Below are 14,497 nucleotides of genomic sequence, written 5' to 3'. Positions count from 1 at the left end.
AGCTTTCATTTCCCCAGCGTCGCTACCTCTTTCTTCTTCCCCACCCATGCAGTTTTCCTTTCTATTCCCACCCTTGAAAGCAGGTACATTTCAGGGAGTTGAGGCTGTGGTGGGGACTGCAATGACTACAAGGATCAGGGAACAATTTAATTCTGGAAGATGCAGAATTTAATGCCTGTGCTAATGGGGTGTTCTTGGAAACTTGGGAAGACCCGGTACTGCATGTTGGAGAAAAGCTGGTCGGATGCGAGAGTCTCGCAGTGCTGCGTTGCTCGTGTATCAAACAGCACTGCCTGGCTGTATCGTTGGCAAACCCCTCTGTCAGCCAGCTGAGTCCTAACCGTGTGCTCCATTTCAGCACAGCGGGAGTTTGCTGCATTTGCAGACTCCCTCCCAGCCTTACCTGCTACAGTCTGCTGCATCTCCTCTTGCTGAATCCTTCCTGAAGTTAAGTACTATCTCAGCCTGAGGAGATGTGGTATTTTAAGATCCAAGGGGTGGCAGGCTGGCTGTGTAGCATGACTATACGGCAAGAGACATATACACTATGTTCCTTCAGGCTCTGGTTCTCCAGGCCCAGGGACAATCTAGTATTAGATTTAAATATGGCTAGACAGGACTGGAAAGAGATAGGTGGTGACGTAGCCACAGAGTCTCTGTAGGGCAGCTCAAGCTTCCTGATGCCAGCTCACATCTTGGTTTGTTTGATCACGAATGAGTCAATGGGAGGAGAACCTGCTCTTTTAGGCGCACCCAGGGTTCAGAGCGGCTTTGAAGGAAAGGGTTCTCTGGCAGGGCTGCAAGTCTGCGATCCTTTTTGCATACATAGACTCCCATCTTAATTTCACAAACGCCTTGTGAGCCCAGATATGGTAGCAGTGTTGCACTGCGTGTTCTCCAACAGGAGTTGAATAGCACGTTTACAGGAACCATCAGTGTTGAGAATGGCCACGTTCTCTGCTCGCTCTTGCTTTTGGTAGGCATCAGATGGATCCCTTTGATTCTAACCTCTCGCTGCTTTCCTGCTCCAGGCTCTCTGCTTCTCTTAACCAGAATGCTGACACCAAGTTGCGCTGCTTAAAATCCGGTGTAGACTTCTGCTTTAAATTCAGCATTTTCTTTTTCTTCTTTTTTTTTTTTGAGCTACATAAAGGCAATACTAGGAGGATGGGACAAAGCATGGGAGACACCAGCACTCTGAAGTTGCTTTAAGTTCTCAGTACAAAGAAACATTACAAAAATTTCCCACGCAAATAACAAAGAACAATATTGTGCTATGAGTTTCCATTACAGACCTGTGTTCCTGTCTGTGATCTGCAAGGGCAAGAAAAGCGTTGCTGCTGCCCTGGATAGGTACTGCAGGGCACTTCCTCCGTTTTAATAAATGAGGATGGTGGTTGTTTAGTCTAACAACTCTGGCTTTCTGCAGGTTACCTAAAGGAGAGGGGGTTAATGTTTAACGGAATCGCAACTATTGAAAGAGTAGCACACACGTTACCTGAAATATAGAAGTGCTTCTACAGCTGAGAACCAGTCAGCAATCAGCACTGTGTGGTTGTTACATGAAATACCAGGCTACTACATCGACACCTACATGTAGCTGTTTGCAGGCTGGCTTACTCATTGCTAAGTAGAAATCCTGGATATTGGGGTTTGGTTTTGTTAAAGGGAAGAGGGATTAAGGTAAATTTCCCTGTCTGTTCCTGACAGCTTGTTACCTATTTGAATGCTCTTGTTAGCTGAACTTACAGTATGTTTATAGAGATTAGCAATATCCCATATATTTTAGTTTCTCTTGAAATGTGTAATAAATACAATCAGAATCTCTTTGTTTATAAAGAACTCTAAAGTTGTGTTGCCTCTTTCTGTGCATTCATTGTGAAAGCTGCCAGAACTCTCAGACCATAGGAACACAGAGACATAAATAACCCATTCATAAAAATGATCCATTAAGGGAAAGCCTTTCAGATCCTTTAATCTGTGAGAAATTGGTTAGTTAATGCTGTCAGGCATGTGTGTATCTGTGTTTGACTTGGAAGTAGCAAACTATCTCCCAGTGCAGCTTCACCTTCCTGGAAGGAAGGAGGAAAAGGTGCGGTGACCAAATTAAGTTGCCTCTTAGGAGAGATTTTGGCTCCAAGAGCCCCCATGAAGGTAGCAATAATAAAGGCATCAGTTGTTAATAATACAAGCAGGGGATTAGATGGGGATTCAGTAGACTGATAAACAGGATTTTCACTAGCCCCTCGATGTGTGATTGCAGCTCAGGTTTACGTGGCTGGAGCGTGGAGCTGTCTGGTGGCTCTTGGCTGTGGTAAGACCGGCATGGTAGCCAAGCTCTGGCAAGTGTCTGTTGCTTCCCTCACCAGAAGACCAAGAGAAGGACTAGTGTGGTGACTCCTTTAATTCCTAAGCGCTTTTCTCCAGGCTGTTTTGTAATTAACATCCCAAAGGGAGCTGAAGACCTCATTAAGTCACTTTTATTGAAGGGGAGGTTTTCAAAGGTCTGCCTCCAGATCCCAGCCAGTAGGCAGCACCTCTGTGAGCAGCACCCTGCTCTGCCACCCGAAGCCCAGGAGCTGGGCTGAGAGATGGGTTTCCTCTGCTAGTATTTGTTGCGAAGTTCCTTTCTCTCAACAGGCCAAGCCTCGGCTCTGAAGAAAACATGGCTGGGAGTTGGGAATTCCTTGCTTCATTGCTGATGGTGTTCAAACAGCTCTGCCTTCCCGGCCACGCTCATCTCAAGAGCTGTGGCCATCGCTGTCCCCTTGAGCTGTCCCACGCTCACAATGCATCCTTGTGCTCCTCCAGTGCAAGCAGCACAATCCCTTGAGACGGACTAATAAGTAGCTCGTGACTGGAGTTCCAGTTCACATAGTTCAATTAAATCCCTGTTAATCTTGTTCAGACCTAATTTACTTTCATTCTCATACACACACTTCTCTCCGCTTCAGAGAGATGCTGGTGAGGTTCCCTACTGACAGGAACCGAAGAGCCTGAGGCCATCTTTGAAGAGGACTGATGTTTGCAGAGCAGCCCCCTTGTTGAGTCAATAAGATTATTTCCCAGCTGGTCATGAAGAATCTGTAAATATTCCTTCAGTGCCTGGATTTCAGGGATGGTCAAGGCTGGATCTGATGATGCTTCAGGAGAAAATAAGGAAGCTGCAGGAGGGGAGGACCTGCTCAGTATCTGTTTCCCAGGGCTCTGCTGAACCGTTCCCCTGTGTGCGTGTATTAATTTTTGGACAGCTGGGAGCTGGGGTGCTGGACTAACCTCTTGGGAGCCTCTCTTACACGCTGATACTTCTTCCAGGCAGAAGTTGTGTTGTTCACAGCCCGTGGCCTGCAGGGATCGAGATGACTGTATTGATTTAGTTGTTTGTTTATTAATCTCGTGAGGCATCAGAGACTGACTGCAGCAAGAAAATGGGATGATGAATGGAGAGTGCTGGAGTACAGAGCATGGCTGCTTGTTTGGTGATCAGGTGGATTGCCAGCTTTGGCACTGGGAAGGGACCTGAGCCGCCACCTCCTACTCATCCAACCAGAAGGGATGATTTGGTTGGGGAGCATTCCCTTTCTCTCTGGCAAGAGACACGGGCTGTAATCAATGTTTGCATTTCCTAAATTGGCAGTTACTGCAGGTCCAAGGTCCGGCTCTGCTCCCCTAGTAGTTTGTGGCTTTTGAGCTGTTGTTTGTGGGGGTGTTTTCTGGCTTTCGGTACCCGGGCCAGTGTGCAGTAGCTGGTCTAAATGTCTCTTGCTTGGAGCTGGCAATTGTAGGGCAATGAACTCAGCTTCCTGCATCTCCCATGAAATTCAGCTGATTTTCCCGTTTCATGTTGATAGTCCCTAATTTGTGGCTTTTCTGTCATCGTAATTCGCCTCCATGCTCCCTCTTGTTGCTTCCTCCCTGTAGACTCATGTCCATTGCAATTCTTCTGTCCTTGAAGCCAAATTTAACCTGCCAGTGACAGACTGCGGGTGTCACCTGCTGTTACAAGGACTGATACAAAAAAAGAACACGTGGAGATGCATCCAGGGTGGAGAAAGGTGTCCCCTTGTAATCAGCCCTGTCAGGATGTTTCTCTTCCCTGATGATTTTTTCAACCAGCAGATGTAATTGCTGGGGAAGGACAGCTCTCCACCTTGGCAGCCCCAGGTGTACCCGGAAAGCTGTGCCATGCGCATCAGCCTACCCCTGAGCCATGAGGAGCTAAAATGATTAAATATTACGCTTCCGAGCTCTTGCCATAAGCAAGTGCTACGGTGCTGTGCATCCTTCATGCCACCCGTCCTGTGCTCCTCGCCAGCACATGCGGATTTGTCTTGTGCAATCCCAAACCTCTTGCAGTACTCGCTTCCCTCCTCCCAGCTTCCCTGGTTTCATTTAGTGCCTGGAGGCTCTGGTGTGGCTTTGGTGCTCCTTGCACCCTGCTGTGCTGGAGGCGGGAGCAGCCACGCCACGGGAAGCCGCAGTCCCGCCGAGGACCGCAGCCACGCAGAGCGGGTGGCTGGAGCAGAGAGGCTGACAGGTTCCTCCGTGGCTCGCGTCCAGCCTTTTTGGCTGGTAGGTAGAAGGTAAAACCTGCTTTGGATCACATCTGCTTGGCTTTTTTAAAAACATCTGCTGCCTGGCTGATGTCTCTTGCCGCACCTGAAGAGCTCAGCTCCCAGATGGGGGATGCTGTGGGTGGAGGGGGTGGAAGGGCTCTCGATTCTTCCTGTCTTCAGGTCTAGGCAAGGAACTGTGTCCCTAGTGCCATGCCCTACTGAAAGTCCTATTTACATGCTAAATGCAGCATTCCTTATTTGTGAAACCTTCACTCTGGACCATCCCCTTGTTTCTTGCCAGAAGGCTGTCCGAGCCTTTCATGTACCACCCCTGTAAGTGCCAAGTTCAGCCATTCCCAGCTCAGGGACCACGGAAGGCACCAGCACTGGCCTGAGATGTCTCGTAGGCCATTCCTACTGTCTTCCCTTCAGCCACTGCTTCTGCAAAAGCCACCCTGAGCTTGCAAATTCACCTCGCCAAAAGCCAAAGTCCGCAGTACGACAGGCACCAGCGAGCTCTCACAGGGCAAAGCCTCTCCCTGCACTCAAGGAACCAGCTCCAGGCGTTTCCTGAAGTTATTTGTGCTTCTGTGCGGGCAGCGCGGGCAGGAGCCGTGCTGGAGCCGTGCTGCCGGCGTGGGGCTTGGTGGCTCGCATCCCCCCAGCTCACCAAGGACACGGCTCTGGCACATCGGCACGTGCAGGGTGGGCCCACGCTGCGGTTGAACGGCTGGACAAGTAGCCGCGCCGTGGGGACCACAGCCATGGGTCCCCATGGCTGTGGTCCCCACGGCGCGGCTACTTGTCATGCTGTGGTGGCTCCTCTGGATGGCTGAAGAAGATATCCCCGAGTGTCAGGCCTCTGCGGTGAAGGGAACCGCAGGGGGAGCGGTTTTTGAGAGAAGGGGAGAAGCTGCAACTGTTTCTGCTCTCTGCCTTCCCCCCTTATTTAGCTCACTTTAAACTGAGCACGGATCCAAACGTCATATGGTTTAAATTTTTCAGCTTCAGACTTTGGCCTCCTCAGCCCATCCCTTGCTCGAAGGACCAAGACGGGATGATTAAGGGGAAACACCCTCGTGTCTGCTCCGGCTCTGCTTGGCGCGGGCTGCAGGGTGCTGGCAGGGAGGCTGGGACTCCTCTGCCACCGACGGAACCCACAGCCCCCAGGGCAAGGCCGCCTGGATGTGGCTACCAGAGCTTTGCGCTAGCCAGCCATCCCTCTGCTGCTCTGCTAGCAAAGCAAGCCGGAACGAGGGCTGTAAATCTCATCTGGACGAGTTTCTGTGGGCTTTTCTGAACTGCTCTTTTCTATTGATACGAAGACTGGCCAAAAATGCGAACGTTTTGCATGCAGCTTTTCTGCTGAGCCGAGGCAAGGAGCAGAAAGTGTCGGATTTTTGCCCAAATGAGCTATTCCAAGATACCTAATTCAGATTGTATCGAAACGTCGTTATTTTATCAGGCAGAAACCTGACGGGAAGTGTTGTGCCTCGGTTGAACATGCAGATAATTCCCCCCCACAGCTGTTGAACTTGGTGGCTCCTTATCAAACATTCGCACGTCACCCAGTCAGTGGTTTCCCCACGGTCCTTTCCCCCAGGGAATTTTGCAGTGACACTTCCTGGCTGGGGCCGCCAAGGGCCACTTTTGCACAGCAGATTGTCACCACACCGAGGGACAGGACGGGTCCTGAGCCCTCCTGGTGACTTCTTCCCAGACCCCCCCCCTCCTTTTTATCCCACAACCTGCGGGACGCTGGTGTTTTCCGCAGCCCTGATGCTCAGTGTGGGAGAGAATGGCCAGAATTAGCATTTCTACCATGAAATATTGCCAAATGGCTCATACCGCAGGAGTTATTCTGGTCCAATCCCCCTTAGTAAATCAGCTCGTAACTGCAGCTTCCCTAACGGGGCCGGGGGTGCCAATCGTTTGCCATCGCGCACTCGCTATTTGCAGGGCTGTAAAGCTCAATGATCGTAAAAATCTCAGGGCAAGAGCCCTGGCTGCTTCTGCGGCTGTCCAGCATCTCAAACGCAACCATTACATTATTAATAGTAATAATTTGTGCAAATATATTTGGAATTTGCAGTGAGCAGAATGCAGCGAGCCTCAGGAGCCGAATCCATTAGACACAACTTACTCGCGCCTGCCAAGGGGATGCTTAAAAATAAATCTGGCTAGAGATGAATAGATGTTTTGTTGTAAAGCCACAGCTACAGTGGAGAGGTCAGGACTCAGACCAATTTCTGGACCCAAAAAGCACCCTCTTATGACTCAGGAAGGTTTCGGGAGCCCCATGGAGCAGTTTGATGTACATACCTGGAGGGAAAAGAGCCACATCGGTCCTTACTCATGAGTGTGACAGCGCTCTGCCCACAGAAACTCTCATTCCTCCTTTGCCTGATGAAACATGCATAAAGGTCAGCGAGAAAGCACAGAAATACCTGAGCACGGCTTCATTTTTTGTCGGAATATCATTTCAAGATGTGCTGTAATAACCGAGGCACCAGAAAATATTCAGTTCTACTTTTTTTCCTTTTAATTCGAAAGTACCTGGTTTTCAGTTTCTGTAATCCTCTTCCTCTCCCCGGGGTGGGTTTTATCGGTGCTATTTAAAAGCGGAGAGAAAAAATCATCTCAAGAAAGTAAGTTTCAGGGAAGAGACTGAAATCCCTAGTTGGGTTAAAAAAAAAAAAAAAATGTGGATTAGACTGTTTAAAGATAAATACTCGGAGTGGGGCAGGAGGGAAGGGAAAGCAGGCGGCGGGGGGGTGTCCGTCAGGCTCAGGGCTCCGTGGCTGAATCAGGAGCGCACTGAGGTGTACTGGGTTGCTTAAACTTAAATGGTCTTAAATCGCATTATCGCCAAGCGCTGCATGTTTAATGTCAGAGTCCTGTGAGGGCACATTCCTGAATCCGAGCCCAAAAAGATAAGAGGCTGGTTTTTAGAGAGTATCTATTTGCCATTTTAAATTTGCACGTTGGCATCTTCTTCGAAGAAGAGATCATGTCGTGGACTTGGTCTGGCGCGTGAAAAGGCGCGGTGCCTTTGCTGTTTGCCTTCCAGCAACAGGCCAGCACCGCCGGAGATGAAAACGATTGTAGGGCAGCCTGTAGAAAAGGAGCCGATTGCAAAAGAGGAAAACAAAATTCAAAATATTTATAAGTCATAATTGCATCTTAGATTCGGGTCTGGATCCAGCCGAGGCTGAGTCATCCTAACCAGCTCCCCCGGGGCTGGGGCCGGGTCCCCGCTCCCCCAGGGTGCTCTCCCCTCCGGCAGCAGCTCCAGGACGGCAGAGCAAGTGTTCCTGGGATCAGGAGGGAGAGGGGAGCGTCCCCGTGTCCCTGTGAAGGTGTGAGCGACCCCAGGCATCGACGTGCCCCCCTCTTTGCCCTACGGTATGTCTGAAGGATTTACGTATGAGTGAGCAGAGCGGTACCCTGGGGCTGCCCCACGCCTCATCCTTAATTCCTTAATCCCACGTCAGACATTGGGTCGAGGAATCCCTCCCTCCATGTCCCCACGCCAGCCAGGTAGTGGAGGGGGTGGCTATGAATTAACACCCCAAAAAAAGCCTCAGTACAAGCCGGGCTGCGGTTTGATGCTCCGGCAAAGACCAAGCAGGGCTGCTACTCCCCAACCCAGCCATTCCCTGGAACTCACGGGTGTGCGGGGATCCAGCTGCCCTCTCCCAGCCCTGGAAGGAGCCGAGGGGCAGGAGGGAAGGCAGGAGGGAAGGCAGGAGGGAAGGCAGGAGGGAAAGCAGGAGGGAAGGCAGGAGGGAAAGCAGGAGGGAAAGCAGGAGGGAAGGCAGGAGGGAAGGCAGGAGGGAAGGCAGGAGGGAAAGCAGGAGGGAAGGCAGGAGGGAAAGCAGGAGGGAAGGCAGGAGGGAAGGCAGGAGGGAAAGCCTCGGCCCTGCCCAGCTGTAGGGACCTTATCAGTGGGCAGCTCCTCCCAGGGAAGGGCCCCTCCACCATGTGCTGGCCAGGGGTGATGGATCCGTGTGTGCGTGACTCCTTGTTCCTGGTGACTCATGGATTCGCTGGCCTTCGCCAGTGTCATGGGAAATATTTTTTTAATAACTCAAAAGAACAAGGCAGAATGGGGCGGGGGGGGGGGGGGGTGGGAGGAAGGTAGGAAAGAGAAAGAAAAACTCCGCCACGTAGTTCTCTGAAACTTGTTAACTTCCCAAATTGTTTCTGAAGCGTCAGGTCTCACTCGGACTTGATGGGGTTTGCAGCAATCCCTGCTGAGTGGCTCTAAGGGCTGGTCGCAGGGGTGGGCAGGGGACAATGGAGGCGGCGCTGGCTGTGGAAATACAGCCCACGGGTCAGCAGAGCCGGCCAGCAGCTGAGTGCGCCTCATAAACCGGCTAAATGGTGGTTTAAGGAGCGGGCTGCTTCACCCCATTTCTTCCTGGAGGATAAAGCGACAGGGAATACCTTAGTGGATGGTTAATGGGGGAGGTGGGAGGGCTGCCAGCGCCGCTGAGCTGGTCGGGCAGCCCCGACGGGCTCAGTGCTGGCGTCGGGGCGCCCAGCGCAGGTGTCAGGGCACCCAGCCGAGCCCTGAGCCCATGTGTGCGCCCTGGCACTGCTCTGTGCAGGGGAAAGCTGGGCATTCTCCAGCTCCCGGAAAGGGGAAGGTGCTGAGGGGCGAGGGGAAGGACGGCTGGAACTGTCCCTGTGTGCCCACCTGCCCGAGTGGGACACAGGGGAACCCACGCCTCACCCAGTCCTGTATGGGGTGACGCTGCCAGCCGGGGACCGGGCGTCCCCGGAACACCCACAGCTCCGTTCTGCCTCTTTTCGGAGGCTGGACCCAGCTGCAGGGGTGACCTGGGGGAGCATTAACCCCCACCCCAGGGGTTTGTCACAGCACAGGTGAGTGAGGGACACGGCAAAGACAGGGCAGATGTCCCAGCAGGGCACGGCCCCTGCTGCCCACCAGCGCTGCCTCCAAAGGGTCCCCCAGCACCCTGGGGGAGGCCCAGGACGTGGTTTATCTTTCCCTGCTTTTCCTCTGCGCTTAAATTTGCCTCTTCAAGTCTTCAGAGACGGGGGGAGCGTGGATTGCATCCCCCTGGGACGGCCAGGTGTCCCTCCTAGGGATGGGGATACGCAGATTCAAGTGCAGAATGTGACAAAAGAGCGTTTCTCCCTGCTACTGGCCGCGTTTAATAAAGCAAACCCCAAAGCAGCCGGGTTTTACCCTCCTGGAAATCACTCCTGTCCCCGGCTCCGGCTGCCAGGTAAGCACACCGGCGCGGCCCGCCGGGGAGAACCCCGGGGTCGCGGGGACCCCCCAAGCCCCTCACCCGCGGGAAGGGGGGGGCCGCGCCGGGGGAGGACGGATCCCGCCGCTCCCAGGCGTGTCCCCGCCGCCACCGGGCGGTTCCCCCCGCCGCGGGCCGGGGCGCGGCGGCAGAGCCGGCGGCGGGGGCGGCCCCCATCCCGCTGCGCGCCCCGCGGAGCCCGGCTGCCCGGAGCCTTCTCCCTTAAAAAAAAAAAACCCAGGGAGGGGAGGGGCTGCTCCTTTTTCCCCCATCCGCCGTTTCCGGTTTGCTGCCATATTCCTCTTTTTTTTTTTTTTTCCCCCCTTTTTTTTTTTTTCCTTTTCCCCTCCCCGTGGGTTCCCCCCCCCACCCCCCCCCGCCCCGGAGAAGGGGTGAGCGGGGGCGGGCGAGGCAGCAGAGCGCCGGATCCGCGGCGCTGCGCGATGCTGCTGCCGGCGGCGCAGCCCTGAGCGTCCGGCTCGGCTCGGCCCGGCCCGGTGCGGGCACCCAGCGCGGCGGCGGCGGCGGCGGCGGCGGGGGGCGGCGGCGGCCGCGCCCCCGGCGCGGAGACAAAGCCGGGGCCGAGCGCTGGAGGCGAGCGGCGGGGCCGGCCCCGCTGCGCGACCAGACGGGAGGTGAGCGGGGGGCGGCTGCGGGGCCGGCGGGGGGTGCCGGGGGTCCGCCCGGGGGGTCCGGCGGGGGATGCTCGGGGTCCGCCCGGCGGGTCCGGCGGGGGGTGCCCCGCTATGGGTCCGGCAGGGGTTGCTCAGGGTCCGCCCGTGGCGTCCGGCGGGGGGTACCCCGCTATGGGTCTGGCGGGGGATGCCTGGGGTCCGTCCCTGGGGTCCGGCGGGGATGCTCGGGGTCCGGCGGGGAGCACCCCGCTACGGGTCCGGCAGGGGATGCTCGGGGTCCGCCCGTGGGTTCCGGCGGGGCGGCGGGGGAATGCCCGCAGTCGGGTGAGCTGACTGTGGGTCGGATCGGGGATGCTGGCAGTTTGGCCAGGAGGCTGTGGGTCCAGCCGAGGAGTCCCAGTCTCCGGTGGGGCAGCTTTGGGTCCAGCAGCAGGGGATGCCCGCGGTCCAGTGAGCTGGTTATGGATGCTCGTGGTCTGGCTATGGGTTTTGGTGGGGTGGCTATGGGTCCAGCAGCAGATGCACATGGTCTGGTGGGTCAGCTGTGGGTCTGGCTGGGGTTGCCACTGGTCTAGCGGGGCAGCAATGGGCCCAGCTGGGGATGTTGAGGGTCCGTCGGGGCGGCACCGCCTGCCTGCAACTCCCCTTTGTTGTGATCAGGGGCTGCGGGGGACCCCCGGGAGCGCAGGGCGGGGAGAGCCGGGCTGTATGTAGGCCAGGACATGAAATATTCATCGCCCCCCTGCTTTGATGTCTCCTGATCCGCTTCCCTTGTCGTGTTTGCTCACCGGTAATTCTGGGGCTCGTGTCCAGCCCTGGTGGGGCCGGAGAGCTGTGTCTGGCCATGCTCCTCGCTGTGCCCTTTGCCGCAGCTGCCTGGCTCCCGCCTGCTGGGGGGCTGCAGAGCCCCGGGTTGCCCCATGAAAGGATTTATCCAGACGTGAAGTTCCCCTATCACAGCCTGGGCGATCCACCCCGCCGTGTGTGGCTGCGAGCAGTGGCATTGGCATGCCCCCACTGTCTGTGTCACAGCTCCCGGTGCCATGGAAGAGCATCATGGGTTTTGCCCTCAGCCACACAGGGGTCAGGGTGGGCTTTTATCCATGCTTGCTGCCCGGGGGGGCGGGCGGGAGCTCGGGCAGGCTGTGCTGTGTCCCGGTGCCGTTTGGGATGGGCACGGGGGGCAGCCTGCGGGGATGGTGCCCACCACACAGGGCTGTGTGTGCTGGGGATGGGGGCTGGAGGGGGGGGTGTCATGTCGTGGCGCTGACCCTGGCGTGGTCCTGCCTGTTGCCGAGCATCATCGTCTCGGGGAGCTGCACAGCCTCCTGCGGGAAATGAGTGGGGATCTGCCGCATCTCCCCGCGTTTTGCTAGCCCTGCCCAGCACACTCCTCCCCCGGCCTTTCCCCACCCCGGCCACCGCTGCTGTGGTGTGCCAGGGCTCAGCCCCCCCGGACCCTGCCATCCTGGTCCCAGTCCTGCTCCTGGTCCCAAAGCCGGGGTCAGTAAAGGTCGTAGGTGGCAGGGAGTGGGTTGTGCTACCCTGTGTGTGCCACTGGCTCACCCGTCCTCCTGGCAAGGGAAGGGACATAATGTGGCCGCTCATTGTCCCCAAGACATGTGCCACCTCCCCGTGGCATTAGAGCTGGGGGCAGTGGAGGGTGCAGCTCCTGGCAGGGTTCCTGGGGCAAGCTCCTGCCTGGGGCAGGGACAGGACGGCACGTACCCAGCAGTGCCGTATGCAAACAGAGCTGCGGGAAGGTGGCAACAAAAGACTTGATTTTCCTTCCTCCTGCCGGACCGGTGCTTCCCAGAGGAGGAGGTGTGAGGCAGGAGGGAGCTGGAGGGCTTTGTCACCCTCGTCTCAGCCCAGGAGACACCCATGGCCCCCAGTGACCGGTGCGCAGGTGGGAGAACCGAGTCACGACAAACCCGAGGTCCAGCCGTTAATGGTGGGAAGGCGTTTGTCCCTGCCAGGCTCAGAGACCGCCCCCCCTCCGCACCCGGCCCCCCGTGTAGCACGTGTTGGTCAAACAAGGGCAGGGGGCTGGCAGGGCTCTCCGGGGAGGATGGGGATGTGTAGGGGGACATCAGCAATCTTGCATTTTAAAGCGATATCCTTGTTGTTATTTCCACCGTGGGGCTGCTCCCGACACTTTTCCAGGCGGAGAGACCGATGCTGCTCTGCCCGGTGTTCTGCACCACGCGGTGCTGGCCCAGGATCTGGCCCACAGCAAAACCCTGGCCGTTGGGTGTCTCTGAGATGAGGCTGGTGTGGTGGCTCCCCGGGGAGCCGCGTCTCTGTAATCATTAGCCAGTTAGTGCTCGTTTGTCAGAGAAGGGCACCTTTGCTTGGAAGATCGAGGGTCGGTTCCCGGTTCCAAGCTTTGACCCAGGAGCAGCAGGGCATAGGCTTCTCCAAACACTTCACCTCGGTGGCTCTGCCAAAACGCAGCCCCATGATTATTTTTTTTCTTTTTTTTTTTTTTTTTTTCTGGAGATGGGGTTATTTATGGGGCGGCGCAGCAGCAGCAGCGAAGGGAAGTCCAATGTTCCCTGTCTGGATCGTTAGTGGCCTTGCAGTGCTCCCTGTGTGATGGAGATGCCCTAACAATAGCTCTGCCCTTTAATGACTTTGTGCCAGAGTGATGGAAAATCATGGAGGTACGGCGGGGAGGCAGAAAGGACTGTCCAAGCCCCTGGCCGGGGAGCTGGGGGGCGAGATGAGGAAAAGAGCTGCGGTTGGTGGTGACCGACCTGCACGGAGGCTCTGCTGCGGAGGCAGGAGGCTCCTTTGCTGCCTTGGTGGCATGGAGGGGACATCAGCGGTCCTGAAGCGGGGGTGGCCTTTAGCAGTGTGGGCACCTCCGAGGCGAGGAGGGGACGGACCGTGCGGCTCCCCTGCCTCTGAAATCCCGCCTGCCTCTCCCTGCCGCTGGTGCCAGGATCATCACAGAGCTAAAAGTCTTATCTAATGAGACCTGAAGGACTTGGCCCATAACGTCTTGTTTTAATGACCAGCAAACATCTTGAAAGAGAAAAGGTAGGAGCGAGCAAACAGCCTGCGCGTCCTCCCAGCGTGTGTAAGGGAAGGGGAAAAAAAAAAAACCGTGAGCATCGCTGGGACGGAGCACCGTGCTCCTGGCATCACTGGGGGAAATTTGAAAGCCTATCTGAAGCGCTATTGTTTCCTGTACTGTCTGTTTTGCAGCTCGGTTTCCAACTTGTTCTTTTATCTTTCGGAACAATTTCCCATCTGAGCTCACTTCCGCAGCGCTCCGCGTCTCGCCCCGGAGCCCGCCCGGAGACGCGTCCCAGCGCGCATCCCTCCGGCTGCGGGAAACGGCCTGGGCAGGTGCTCTGTGCGGGAGAGATGCCTTTAATCCGACGCCCGGAGAGCGGCTCGGACCTCTGGATGGAAATAACCATCCTTGCACGGACGTTCCTGGGACGGGAGAGCGGATTGTCACCATTTCCAGTCCAACCTCCTGCTCTTTTTCGGCCGCCTGTGGCTGCGGGTGGTTGTGGACTGACTCCCCCGGGGTTCCCATCTTGCTGAAGTTTCCGTCCATCAGCAAAAAAATGCGCAGCGTGTCGTGGGGCTATTTTAAAGCCGGCCTCGGAAAAATAGTAATGCCTTTGGTCTGTCATCTTTTAAACCGGCAGCAAGCTGTGAGAGAGTCCGGTATATTGTGTGCTTAGGAGGGGGGGAAAAAAAAATATATATATAATTAATTAGCTGAGCATGGCTATGTCGGCGTGGGCTGCAGTCGGTGCTCGGGTGCCCCCAGGTCCCCGACTTGTCCCCGTGTTGGCACAGGCGACCTCGGCGCGAGGCCGCAGCGGGAGCGGGCGCTGCTTTGCACATGCCTCTGCACGGGCAGGCTTTGAAAATAAAGCCCTGAAACAGATTTCGGGAACAAATGCGGTTTGAACTTGGGCCAGGAACCAGGACCTGCAAATCTGCGTCTCGCGCTGACTTACTTCCCTCCGGGCTACGGATCCGCTGACTGCGGAGCGGG

At 56.1% G+C, this 14,497-nt stretch overlaps 1 protein-coding gene across 1 annotated transcript in view; it reads left to right on the top strand.

The window, feature by feature from the left end:
• The first annotated feature begins 10,374 nt into the window (after positions 1-10,374).
• The window catches only part of SRC (SRC proto-oncogene, non-receptor tyrosine kinase), a 30,260-nt gene continuing 26,137 nt past the window's right edge, over positions 10,375-14,497 (top strand). The window contains exon 1 of the mRNA XM_054218607.1: positions 10,375-10,473. The gene's annotated coding sequence lies outside the window, so the exon portion shown is untranslated. The remainder of the gene's footprint in view (positions 10,474-14,497) is intronic.

The sequence above is a fragment of the Rissa tridactyla genome, chromosome 12, assembly GCF_028500815.1.
Source record: "Rissa tridactyla isolate bRisTri1 chromosome 12, bRisTri1.patW.cur.20221130, whole genome shotgun sequence".
Lineage (NCBI taxonomy): Eukaryota > Metazoa > Chordata > Aves > Charadriiformes > Laridae > Rissa > Rissa tridactyla.
Note: the sequence above shows the minus strand (reverse complement) of the source record. Positions and strands in the feature narration are given on the sequence as shown.